The sequence below is a fragment of the Lissotriton vulgaris genome, chromosome 6 (genome assembly GCF_964263255.1).
Source record: "Lissotriton vulgaris chromosome 6, aLisVul1.2, whole genome shotgun sequence".
Taxonomy (NCBI): Eukaryota; Metazoa; Chordata; class Amphibia; order Caudata; family Salamandridae; genus Lissotriton; species Lissotriton vulgaris.
The window spans coordinates 66,374,595-66,388,485 of NC_141694.1; positions in this window are offsets into that span (position 1 = coordinate 66,374,595).

Below are 13,891 nucleotides of genomic sequence, written 5' to 3' on the forward strand. Positions count from 1 at the left end.
ATCAAGTCTTGAGACCGGATGACATCCTGCCAGAGTGGATTACCAATTTTTGACTTGATATCGGCAATATTCCAAGAAACAATATTACATAACAGGGAAGCCAATTGAGGAGAAGCAGGGGCGGCAGGTGTAGGACCTGCTGGTAGTGTTGCAGTCCTATATTCATTCCCTACCACTACCCCGCCACCTTGAACCTCCATCCCCCCTCTGTGACACTTGGTTCCCATTACATTGACAACTTTCCCCATCCTTTCCTTTGCATTTTCCCCATAACTGCAAACGGCGGTGGAATCAGCTATGATGCCAGAAGGGTTTTGAGAAATGACTGGTTGCAGTCAATCAATGTTCTCTAGACCTCTTAGTGCAGAGGTCTTCAAACTTTTGTCAGCTGAGCCTCCCCATCTAAAACTTTTTACACGTCGAGCCACCCCACCATCACCACCACCTGACAAAAAAGTTCTGGAAGCTGGTACTCTGCATCGTTGATGGCCCTTCCCTCCTGCATAGCCCAGGTCGTATAGGGCAAATAATATTAAATAAATAAAGAGTGTTTAGTAAACTGAAGTTTTTTTAGTGCTTGTGCTTATTCTAAAGTTCAAATGAAAAGTCTCCAAGAAAAAATTAGCACAAAAATGTACATTGGTCCTTTATTTTTCACATATAACACAAAATTTAGGATAGATTAGCAAAAACACTTCCAAAACACAGGTGTGGGGTGTGGCTGTTTTACTCCACAGAGACAGTCAATGTGTGGATGGAATCTTGCTAATGATATTTTTTTCATCTGGACCAGTGGGGAACAGACTCTCAAAGAATTTTTAGAGTGGATCAATCTTGCGGATGAAAACCTCCACTTCACTGCCAAGTTCAATGCCACCCAAGTTGAATTTCTGGATGTATATATCAGAAATGAAAACAATAAATTGGAAGTGGACTTGTACACTAAGCCCACCTCAAGAAATACTCTGCTCCATTTTTCGAGCTACCACCCGAGGAGCCAAAAGGACGGAATACCCTTCTCACAGTTTCTCAGAGTAAGACGAAACTGTACAAATATCAAGGACTACGATACTCAATCTGAAAAGATGAAGAAAAAATTCCTCGATAGAGGATATCCCCATCGATTAGTCCGAGAAGCCTATAAGAGAGCCCGATACTACGATCGGGATGTACTCTTAAGACCTAAAAATGAAGCCCAGGAACCCTGCACTCATCGCTACCATCTACCATCTACTTGAATTTGAGGCCCATTAAAACTCCATGATCTTCATTAATCTATAAGAAAGGGTATTCAAGATTTGATTTGTCTGTCCTGAGGATAGTCTCCATAACGCAAGTCTAGAGACCGAAACGTCGACTGCGCTTATTCCACCGCTTTTAATGATATAACTTGTAAATAGGTGGATAAGCTACAACAATTGCTGCAAATAGGCTGTTTTATTGATATTTTTTCTATTGTAGCTTTTGCAACAAATGGTATACCCATGTATATTTTATTCTTGTTTTGTAAATAATTAAAACAAACAGAACTTTTCCATACACCCTGCTATTGCTCTCTCTTTTTATTACCGTGTGGTATTAGCTCTATTTGTCTAAAAACTTTGTCTGACACAAATTGTGCATCAGTGGTGTCAAATGTTTAGGACCACAAAATAATATATAATTTTGAATACTCCACAGTTTAACAAAAACCCTTGACGGCACAATTACCCTTTCATCAGAACCAAAGTCAGCCCCTATGGCATTAATGCCAAATCCGCTCCACCTTGAAACATACAACGTTCCCACTAGTAGTGGGATGAAGGCTTTAAAAATGTTTACAAATAGCTTTTTCACTCTTACCTGCCAGAGAATGGAATCTTCAGGAAGGATACAACGATTGTAAATTCCTTGCAGTGAAACGTACTTCCGACGTGAGAAGCAACATGGGATGCAACTAGACCTGAACTTTCGGGGGAGGCTAAAACTCCCAGCCAGGGCCGGCCCTAACACTGATCGCACACCTGAGGGGGACAGGTGAGTGAAGTGTCACATGAGCAGGGTGAGTAGTGTGCTTGTGTTACTGCAGGGTGCGGTACAGGGTGAACTTGTGTGACTACAGGGTGAGGTACAGGGTGAACCGCGCAAGAGCATTGTGAGTGCAGAGTGCAGAGTGATCACTGAGAGTGCAGAGTGTTCGGTGTGCTCAAGTAACCGCAAGTAAGTTGAGGGAGAACGGTGTGAGTTCATGGTGAGTGGCATAAGTGCAGTGTGGTCACTGTGAGTGCAGGGTGAGCGAGTGGTATGAGTGCATGATGATCAGTGTGAGTACATTATGATCCCTGCGAGTGCAGGGTGAGTGTGAAAAAGAAGGGCGAGAATGAGGAGTGAGTTGTCTGAATGCAGGGTGCATTCCCAGACACAGTTAAAATTACTCTGCATGTTATTGAGGCTTGCCATAAGGGTTGAGATACAAGTTAAACTATTGCTTTTATGGCATTATTCAGGCTCCAGGGAACGAGGGTGGAGGAAATAAATATTGTGCTTATCCTGCACCAAACTTCCAGTCTTGCGATTAACATTGCCAGCTCTTTATATTGATGCCCCAGATGGTTCAAAAATAAGCAGTCGCCTAAAGCCCATTTTCAGCACTTATCTGTGCATACTTAGAACAGCAAAAATAAATAGAAAGCATTTTTAATTGTGTTCTAAGGCTGCCTGAATGATCCATGACTGAAAATTAAAGGGAACAAAGATTGAAAAGTCACATTACAAATCAATACATACTATTTTATTTATAACCGTATTTAGTGTCAAGACAAGGCCTTTGCAGACTCTTTAAACACATGGCTGGCATTTTTCTTCTGGGAACTCTACTTTATATTCCTGTTCATAAAAAGTATTCTCACACTAAGGCAGTAAAATCCAAATGCAAGGAATAGCAGAGTAGGGTCCCGGGGGGTACTGGAACCACAAAGAAACCTGTGTAATCAGTTTACAAAGGTATGTAAATATACACATGGTCTTTAAGAGGTGTGCAATGTCCATAGGGCTCAGAGGGTTTCAGCCACCACTCCCCCCCATCAGATAGTCTTTCCGTAAGTTTCTATGACTTGTGAGATATGTTATGGACAGGGATTTTATCATCATGTTAGAGCTGACAGTATCTGAATCGGTGGTGGCAGCCATGTCAATGCCTTAAAAAAATACAGAACCTCCTGTCTGACCGGTTTGGACTAGCAAAGTGTTTCAGTATGGACACACTCTCTGGGTGCAGGAGGGACCCTAAAGTGTGGATCAGAGATAAGAGATAATTGGAGCAAAGGCATACTCTTGACAAGTTACAGTTGCGAAAACACCCTCCAAATACTCCCACTTGTATTTCCATTTTTCTTTGATAATGACCACCATTACTAATATGGGGTCAGTCCGGCACTCCATGTGTACAGTTGCATGTTTGCCAATTGCTGCACCTTCCTGTTTGTTCCAGCCTTCCGCAAGGTAATAAAATAGCATTGATCCTTTATCTATGTTAGTTCTGTTGAAGTAAATTTTGCGCTGGCCGGCTAACGAGGCCTGCAGTCACGGTCTCAGCTCACCGCCACTGCAGGAGCACACTGTCTGCTCCACCCCTCTGAAGAGCCTGGGTCACAGTGCTGTACCTGCTTCCAATTCGAGGGACACCGGCACCGTGAGTCCGACTACTTCACTACATGCAGCATGGAACAGGCAGGAGAGCATAATTGACATGATCTGCTTTTATTATTTACTGTTGAACTCTACCCAAAGGTATTGGCGTTTTACATGAGCACCAGTAACAGACATGCACGCAATATTTTCTTGGTAGGCACGGGAAAATTATGATTTGCATATGAGCCGAAGACGAGTCTCAAACCCCAACTCCAAAGTCAGCACAGATGTAAGGGCAGTGACGTAGTGTAAGACATAAATCTACATTGCTGTGTTTTTGTTGCTGGTATGCCACAAAAACACGGCAATGTAGTTTTCATTTTTCATTTCTTGCAGAGATGTAAGCACAGGGACGTAGTGCAAGAAATGAAATCATCATCACTGTGTTTTTGTTGTTGGTATGCCACAAAAACACGGCATTGTAGTTTTAATTTCTTGCAGACTTTTTTTTAACAGTAGGCAGGATTGTGTCCATGGAATACGGATGTACTACACATAGAGAAGAGAAGCCATTGAGAGAGAGTGAAAATTGAATGTGTTTCCTCGATTACTAAAGAACAAGCTACTTACTCTTTCTGGTGGATTCAAATGTAACTGCTGATTCCTCACCTTTAGATGGCACTGCTTGGCTTTCATCCCCCCCTCCCCCTCATCATGTGTCATCCCGGGCTGAGTCAGCTTCCTGGCACACACACAGACAGTTTCTGAGCTGCCGGCCGCCGAGTACTTCACAGGTCTTTAAAAGGCCTTTCACGTGTTAATGAGGCTTTGTTGTTTTTTCACCTCTTAGCACCCCTGCATCTCCACTCTGACTATGGCCAGGCTGAGACACACAAGGCTGAGGCGCCTGAAGGCAACAAAGGACGGTGAAGTGGTGGTGTGCAGTGCGCACCCCCCCAGGGGGGCGCGCCCCACAGTTTGAAGACCTATGACTTAGTGTGTCAAAAGAATTAAATGTCGGGACACGGTATCTTCTTTCCGTAGGTCCCCCATAATTTGATGGTGAACAAAGGGGACCTGGGCGCAGAGTGGAATAGAAGAAGCCCAGGGGAAGAATGTTAACAAATTGGGGGTCAACTGGCCCAGTAGAGCCCCTCTCAAGTATACTGCGAGCCAATGGGGGTGACCGGAATGTTAAAATTACACAGTCTCCACTCAGTGACTTGTTTGAAGTGCCCAACCAGCTAACCCTTCTGACCATCTTAAATACAGAGAACAAAGAGTTTTTAAAACCAAGCTTGGTAGATAGACTGTGAAGAGATTTATTCCTTAGAGTTGACCAGTGTTCAAAGACATTGTGGGAGAGAGGTGGAACATTAGCCAATACCACAGTATATGGTGTGGCTTCAGGGGGTAAGTTTAAAATAGGGAAGGTTAGAATTGCTTTATGCTCTCGAGTATCCTCATTTCTTCTTGTATTACCAATGGTATTATTACTAATTACTCGAGCAGGACCAGATTGTACAATTGCACTAATTTCAGTAATACCCGCTGACTTTTTAGACTCCAATTGTCTATTACTCTCTCTATTTTTATGTTGAACCTGAATGGCTGGGTCCCGTGATGTACTTTTGGGGTTTCCATTTGTATCAGACAGATTTAATTGAGGTACTGTAGAAAGGAATTTGTTCTGAGTAAGTTGCTGATTACTAGCAAACTTTTCCTCCATACTAATTACCCTAGTTTCTATGTTCACAATTTTGGTACAAATTTGCTCTAAAAGTGTTGTTAACAAAGTCTTCATTCTTCCCCAAAAGCTCTCATCAACTATAGGGTTGTCTATACTAGTAGAAGAAAAAGCAATCTCTGTTTGACTATTGCCTTTCATTCCAAGATGTTTCGCAGCAGTTTTACGCTGTTTATGGCTAGGATTCCCTTTGTTATTTTTTGCTGGTATCCCTTCCTTATTTATATGCTTTTGTTTACGCCTTGCCTTCTGCCCTGTGGTTGTTACGTGGGGGCTATCACTATTTACACTTAGCAGCATCGGGGTTAAGGGTGAATCACAACCCACCATCTCTGGGAGATCCTCAATCAAGAGTGGAGGCTCATATAAGACATTCTTTGAAAATATTGTGGGTGTCAAAGATAACCTAGTTGAAGGAGGCATGGGCTCAGGTGGCAAGTTATACAGGATAGGTACAATATCATGGGTTAAAGGAATAGGTTGGACACCCGGTAAACCAGCAAAGGATGGCGCTAGTATTGAATCCTGAGAGTTTATTGTCAGTGTTGATGCATTTACGATAGACAAAGGGGGGAGTGTACCAGCTGGAAGAAAGGCACCTTTCTGTATTTTCAATAGCAGACGCCACTACCCCTATGGTTTTCGGCAACATTCTATCAATCGCTGTCAAACTAGGAAGAGGGGTGTTTGAGGCCACTCTTTGCTTTGTGGCAGGGGGAGGCTGTACAAGAGTATTCTTCCCCATGGTTTTAAACAACAAAGCAATGTAATAATGCCGGCGTACGCAAGGATTTCCAGCACTGAAATAACAATAAAATAATATCTAAAAAGGTTAAATATTCAAAAATAATCTTGCTATCATCATTAGAAAATGGTGCCTATGACCAAGAGATATGGCCCAGCCCAGCCTTTCCTGGCCCCGGACAGGCTCAGACGGCCTGCCCTTGGCCCGGGCTTAGCCCAGCGCCGCCCGCGCGCGTCCCGCGACGTGGAGGTAGCGCAGCTCCTTCGAGCGCCTCCGGGCACGGAAGTGGACGGAGGTGGGCGGGGTAATGCAGCAGAGGATTCTGGGGGCTGTAGTTCCCCCCCCCCCCTCGGCGGCCGCATGGTGGTTCTGAAGGCGGCGGCGGGGAGACCAACAGCCAGGGGCTCAGAGCGCTGACGGCGCATTAATGCAGGTAGGTGCTCACCAGGGATTGAATGTAGCCCCAGAAAAGTTTCAGACCCAAGCTCCCGCTCCACCGAGGGAGCGCCGCTCCTTTGAGCGCCTCCGGGGGCGGAAGTGGACGGAGGTGGGCGGGGTAATGCAGCAAAGGATTTTGGGGGCTGTAGTCCCCCCCCCCTCGGCGGTCGCCTGGTGGTTCTGAAGGCAGCGGCGGGGGAGACCAACAGCCGGTGGCTCAGAGTGCTGACGGCGCGTTAATGTAGGTAGGTGCTCACCAGGGATTGAATGTAGCCCCAGAAAAGTTTCAGACTCAAGCTCCCACTCCACCGAGGGAGCGCCGCTCCTTTGAGCGCCTCCGGGCGTCGAAGTGGACAGAGGTGGGCGGGGTAATGCAGCAAAGGATTCTGGGGGCTGTAGTCCCCCCCCCTCGGCGGCTGCGTGGTGATTCTGAAGGCCACGGCGGGGGAGACCAACAGCCGGTGGCTCAAAGCGCTGACGGCGCGTTAATGCAGGTAGGTGCTTACCAGGGATTGAATGTAGCCTCAGAAAAGTCATTTTCAGGGCTCTGTGTCAGGGAAGTAGAGCTCGTCCTCAAACTCTGTGAATTGAGATGGGAGTAGGTCAGGTAACAGAGAAGAACTTCCGTCACTTAAGTCGGTATCCTCTTCTTCCTGCGTGCATTCACATATTTTGTAATCTGATGGTATGAAGTGCTGATTTATCTTGATCATTGTTAACCTCTCCACATTTGTGGGCGAGAGGCGGGTCCTTTTTGAAGTTATAATAGCACCAGCAGCACTGAAAACACGTTCAGAAGACACGCTTGCGAGTGGGCAAGACAAATAATTTAGAGCCAGGTTGGTGACCAGTGGCCATAGAACCCTTTTCCTATACCAATACAGCAATGGGTTCTGATTAACGAAGACCTCTGTTGTGTCATCCAGATAGGCCTTCACCATCGACTCAATGTTCTTCAGGGTTGCTCCTCTTTGCGTACCATCTGTGGCCTTTGCATCACTGGAACGAGCAAACCCTTGATGAGTTAGCCAATCCGCTTCCAACAATAATATGGGTGAGCCTGGTGCAGGTGAGGATGATGATGATGTGGTTGCTGGTGTCGTTAACGGCTGTGAAAGAAAGTGACTCCCTCGGCCACAGATTCAGAAGTGGACCTTGACGCCGGATGGCCGGCTGATTCAGTCGTACTTCTGACGGTTCCTTCTTCAATTTTCTGCCGCTCTCTTTCAAACCGAGTGGCTGACAGAGCTAGCCAATGTTTGTACTTTGTAACATCTGCTTCATCAAAAGGAATGAATGCCTTGCTGGCCACTGCCTTTTTGTACCGTGGATCCAGAATATTCGCACAAAAGTAATGTTGTTCTGTATGTATTTTTTTAAGCCTTTGATTGTCAACTAGGCGGCTTAATAAGCTTTCAGCCAACTGATATGCGTCTTGCTTTTCAGCTTCATTTCAGAACGTTGAAGACACCGCCTTCAGTTGGTGCTCTAGCATGCGCAACAATGGGATAGCTTTGCCCAAAGTACAGTCCTCCCTGCTGACTTCACGCGTTAATACCTCAAAAGGATGAAGCATGTCTGTCAGGCTTTTAACTAGCTTCCATTCCTCCAACTCTAGCCTTGTGTCTTTATTGTTCGAACCCAGTTCATAGAAATATTGATTGATTACCACCCACTGCTCAGACAGACGCTCAAGCATGTAGAAGTTTGCGTTCCAACGTGTTACCACCTCCTGGATGAGTCCTTTGACTGGCAGTCTATGTCACGTTGCATGCTCCTCAGCTTCTTCCGGGCCTTACAAGAATGGCTGAAATGTGTGCAGATTCTTTGGCAGGTGGTCAGTAACTAGCTGACTGTCTTTTCTTTTTTCAAGAAATCTTGCACAACGAGGTTTATACTGTGCACCAAACACGGCACTCTAAAATATTGACCTTCCTGCATGGCCTTAACTATACTAGTGCCACTATTCGTGGAAACATAACCAATCATGCGCTTTGTTGCATACAGCCATTTAAAGACCTTACTTTGAAACTGCTCATTCAAAATGTTTTCTGCAGTATGAGATTTCTCCATGGCAAACATGGCTACTGTTGCATGTTTCAGGGTAGCTTGAAAAACTGTGTCCTGGTCAACAACTGCACGTACCTTCTCTGTAGCCCCTGCAAAAGAGACCCAGTGTGCAGTGATGCACATGTAATCAAGGGCTTGTCAACTGGTCCACATGTCTGTTGTTAGGTGGCTAGTGTGAACAGCAATCTTCTGCAAAGCTGCCCCAATCACATCCAGCACATCTTCATGTAGTGCTGGAACTGCAACTTGGGCAAAATAGGACCGGCTAGGAACCTTCCATTTAGGGCAGACTGTTGCCACAAATTCTAGAAAACCCATCCCCTCCACGAAAGAAAAAGGGAGAAGGTCCAGCACTAGCATTTTAGCCAGCTTTGCGTTATACAGACGTGTTATTGGGTGGTTGCGGTCATATGGTGCCTCCGACCAAAACATGGTTCTAATGGTAGGCTGAAACATTTTACGGGATAGTGTTGATGCAGACTTCTTCAACCCAGGTTGGCTCATTGATTTACTTTTTCACATTGGTGTCTCTTCCAGACTCTTAGTGTGCCTCTCACATGTTGCAGGGGTAGAGGGTGTGCTGCTGCCATAGGTACTGGGTGTACCAGAAAAAATGTCTGTCACTTCTTCACTCCCCCCCTGTACGATAAACTCATCTTCATCATCATCAGATGCAATGGATACATTTGGATTTGTTGTACTTTTGGCTCCCTGGATCTTCCTTAGGTGCGCATCCCAAATGATAGTGTGGTGTTTTTTGAGATGACCTCGCTGGCCTCCAGTGCCATAGTTGGTACCAAGTTTACCATGACTAACTGAAAGGTGACAAATCGAACAAATGACCATGTTTTTCGCCTTTGAGCTAGTCCGAAACTGGGGACTGGAGATATCTGCTGGTGGTGGAGGTGCTACTTTGAGTTTCAATGCCAGATGAAGTGGAGGATGGGCGTTGCTGACATTTACTCTGTTGTGCACTTACAGCACCACTACTTGAGGTAATTGAGGTTGAGCTGGATGAAGGTCCCTGCCGGCCCTTCTGACGAGAAAATATGGAAGCTGTAGGTGGTGTTGGTGTACTAGTTAACTGCGCTGGTGGTGGTACCAGTGCCACAACGCCCACATCCCGGTCAGCAGCAATTCGGGATAGGGTAAAAATGTCTGTTTGCATGCCCGCTTGGGCTGGAGTCACGTCTGTGATGACTGGGCCGTCGTCAGATTGTTCAAATGCTGCAGAATACACCACTTCTTGTTCGTCGTCCTCACCCATAATTTAAAGCTTTGCGGGAACCCTCCTTTTAGACTTAGCTACCTTTGTTGGCTCATGGCGTGCCTCACTCTCAGACTCAGAATGCATTGTTGTTGTTGGTGGTGGGTTCCAATCGACATCAAGATCATCAGAAGGAAGGGGGCTTGAAGAAGAACTTGTAGTAGCCCTCCTTGATCTTTTTCTTGCTGGGGATCTGGAAGACAATGAATCATCAGGAGGAGTGGCTTCTTCGGATGATACCTCTGCTTGAATTTCGATTTCCTGATGTGCCCCTACTTCTAGAGGAACAAGCATTGTGGGCACTTGTGCCGCTCCATGCACCTCTAGTTGCGCCTGTCCATGCACCTCTCCATGCACCTCTCCATGCGCCTCTCCTTGCGCACCTCCTTGCGCCTCTACTTGCGCCTCCCCTCGCGCCTCTCCTCGCGCATGTACTTGGGCTTCTACTTGCTGCACTTGTGGTTGTTGGTGCGTCTGTGGTTGTTGAACACTCGTCAGATGAGTTACACCCTGAGTTGATTGGATGCTACTTTCTTGTGATGAGCCAACATCATTGGTCGATGGTGATTGAACAAGTAAAGTGGCTGCCTCTGCAGCACTCATGGACTTGGACCAAACTTGGCGTGGTGGCACTGAGCCCAATAAAGCGGATGTGCTGCTCCCAGCTTGGTCGCCGGCAGACCCCGCTGCTGCACGCGTAGTTTTTTTTCTCCCAAAAAATTTGCCGGTCGGCACACCAGTCTCCTTGGTAAGCGGCGCCACTTGCTTCTTCTGCTCCTTCTTACTGGCAACTTTCTTGCTAGAGGAGCCACGGCCACCTTTTTTTGGGCCCATCTTCTTCAGATGTCAGAACAGCAGGCAGCAGTTGCACGAGTTGCAGAGTTGTCTGTGGCCACACGTGACGTTGTGCTGCACACACCGCAGCAGGACTTCTTCCTGGCACTGATGATGAACGATGAGGCTGATTCGTCTTTGTGCACCTAAAAGCAAACGAAGCCAGAGAAACATCAGTTAAATAAATGTTGCATATGTCGTACTTCAATTAATAGTTTGCAACTAAGGATTTATTATTACAACACACCTCAAAATGGAAAGACCAAAAATAAATATTGCAAATGTATTTCTAATAAAAAATGGATGTTTACATTAATAGAAGAGAGACCACACAGGGAGGGTCGTTTCATGCACCACTGAGTACCCCTGGGCATAATGGATGAAAGCAAGGCATACTGGGTACAGCAGGCCTATGGCAAAAAGCACACTGCCTGGCTTCAAATTGGACCCTTGACCCCCAGCCACATGGCCTGGCCCTGCCAGGACCAGGCCTCAAAATGGCCCCCACCCACATGCCCAGGCCCCAACAACACCCCAAAAAGTGGAAAAACACACAAAAATCACCACAATCCAATGGCATCCATGCCCTCAATGATGTTAACAATCAAGATACCCCACAGAAACACTTGGTCCATGCACCACTGAGTACCCCTGGGCATAATGGATGAAAGCATGGCAGACTGGGTGCAGGTCGTTGGCACAAAGCACACTGCCTGGTTTCAAAATGGCCCCTAGACCCTCACGCACATGGCCAGGCCCCTGACCAGGCTTCAAAATGGCCCCCAGCCACATGGCCAGGCCCCAACAACACCCCCAAAAGTAAAAAAACAAACAAAAATCACCACAATCCAATGCCATCCATGCCCTCAATGATGTTTACATTCAAGACACCCCACAGAAAGACTTGGTCCATGCACCACCCACTACCCCTGGATATAATGGGTGAAAGCAAGGCAAACTGTGTGCAGGCCTGAGCACACTGCCTGGCTTCAAAATGGACCCTTGACCCCCAGCAACATGGCCAGGCCCTGCCTGGACCAGCCCTCAAAATGGCCCCCACCCGCATTGCCAGCCCACAACAACAATCCAAAAAGTCAAAAAACACACAAAAATCACCACAATCCAATGCCATCCATGCCCTCGATGTTTAAATTCAAGACACCCCACAGAAAGACTTGGCCCATGCACCACTGACTACCCCTGGGCATAATGGGTGAAAGCAAGGCTAACTGTGTGCAGGCCTCAGCACACTGCCTGGCTTCAAAATGGACCCTTGACCCCCAGCAACATGCCGAGGCCCTGCCTGGACCAGGCCTCAAAATGGCCCCCACCCACATGGCCAGGGCCCAACAACACCCCAAAAAGTCAAAAAACAATCCAATGCCATCCATGCCCTCAATGATGTTTAAATTCAAGACACCCCACAGAAAGACTTGGTCCATGCACCACTGAGTACCCCTTGCATAATGGATGAAAGCATGGCAGACTGGGTGATGGCCTATGGCACAAAGCACAATGCCTGGCTTCAAAATGGCCCCTAGACCCCCACCCACATGGCCAGGCCCTGGACCATTTAGAAAAGGGGGTGGTGATGAACAGAGTGTCTGAGTTAAACAGACCACTCTTACCCAGTCCAAAGATCAGGGCTTGATCCATCACCGTTATTTATCTCACTGCCCCATCCCAGCTCAGAACCTGGCTATATGCAAATCAGTCTGTCCCTGGCCCAGTGCATCATGGGAACAGGGCAGACTAAACTACCAAGCCAATTCTTTACCAGAAAGGAGACAAGCTACCGGGGACCGGTTTCTGGCATTTCAGCCTTCTTCGGCCCGGCTTGCTTGAATCCTGATGGAGCAGTGAGAAAGGGACTCATGTCTGAGTATACCCTGCCACACCTATAGTGGCCAAAAACGATTTAGAAAAGGGGGTGGTGATGAACAGAGTGTCTGAGTTAAACAGACCACTCTTACCCAGTCCAAAGATCAGGGCTTGATCCATCACCGTTATTTATCTCACTGCCCCATCCCAGCTCAGAACCTGGCTATATGCAAATCAGTCTGTCCCTGGCACAGTGCATCATGGGAACAGGGCAGACTAAACTACCAAGCCAATTCTTCACCAGAAAGGAGACAAGCTACCGGGGACCGGTTTCTGGCATTTCAGCCTTCTTCGGCCCGGCTTGCTTGAATCCTGATGGAGCAGTCAGAAAGGGACTCATGTCTGCGTATACCCTGCCACACCTATAGTGGCCAAAAACGATTTAGAAAAGGGGGTGGTGATGAACAGAGTGTCTGAGTTAAACAGACCACTCTTACCCAGTCCAAAGATCAGGGCTTGATCCATCACCGTTATTTATCTCACTGCCCCATCCCAGCTCAGAACCTGGCTATATGCAAATCAGTCTGTCCCTGGCCCAGTGCATCATGGGAACAGGGCAGACTAAACTACCAAGCCAATTCTTCACCAGAAAGGAGACAAGCTACCGGGGACCGGTTTCTGGCATTTCAGCCTTCTTCGGCCCGGCTTGCTTGAATCCTGATGGAGCAGTGAGAAAGGGACTCATGTCTGAGTATACCCTGCCACACCTATAGTGGCCAAAAACGATTTAGAAAAGGGGGTGGTGATGAACAGAGCGTCTGAGTTAAACAGACCACTCTTACCCAGTCCAAAGATCAGGGCTTGATCCATCACCGTTATTTATCTCACTGCCCCATCCCAGCTCAGAACCTGGCTATATGCAAATCAGTCTGTCCCTGGCCCAGTGCATCATGGGAACAGGGCAGACTAAACTACCAAGCCAATTCTTCACCAGAAAGGAGACAAGCTACCGGGGACCGGTTTCTGGCATTTCAGCCTTCTTCGGCCCGGCTTGCTTGAATCCTGATGGAGCAGTGAGAAAGGGACTCATTCTCAGATGTGAGACCCTTGCTCATTGCACCATCAGGATTCAAGCAAACCGGGCCGAAGACGGCTGTAATGCCAGAAACCGGTCCCCGGGAGCTTGTTTCCTTCCCAGTGTAAGAATTGGCTTTTGTAGTTTGGTTTGCCCTGTTCCCATCATGCACTGGGACAGGAACAGACTAATTTGCATACAGCCAGGTTCTGAAACTGGGATGGTGCAGTGAGCTAAAAAACGGTGTTGGATCTAGCCCTGATCTCTTGACTGGGTGAGAGCTTT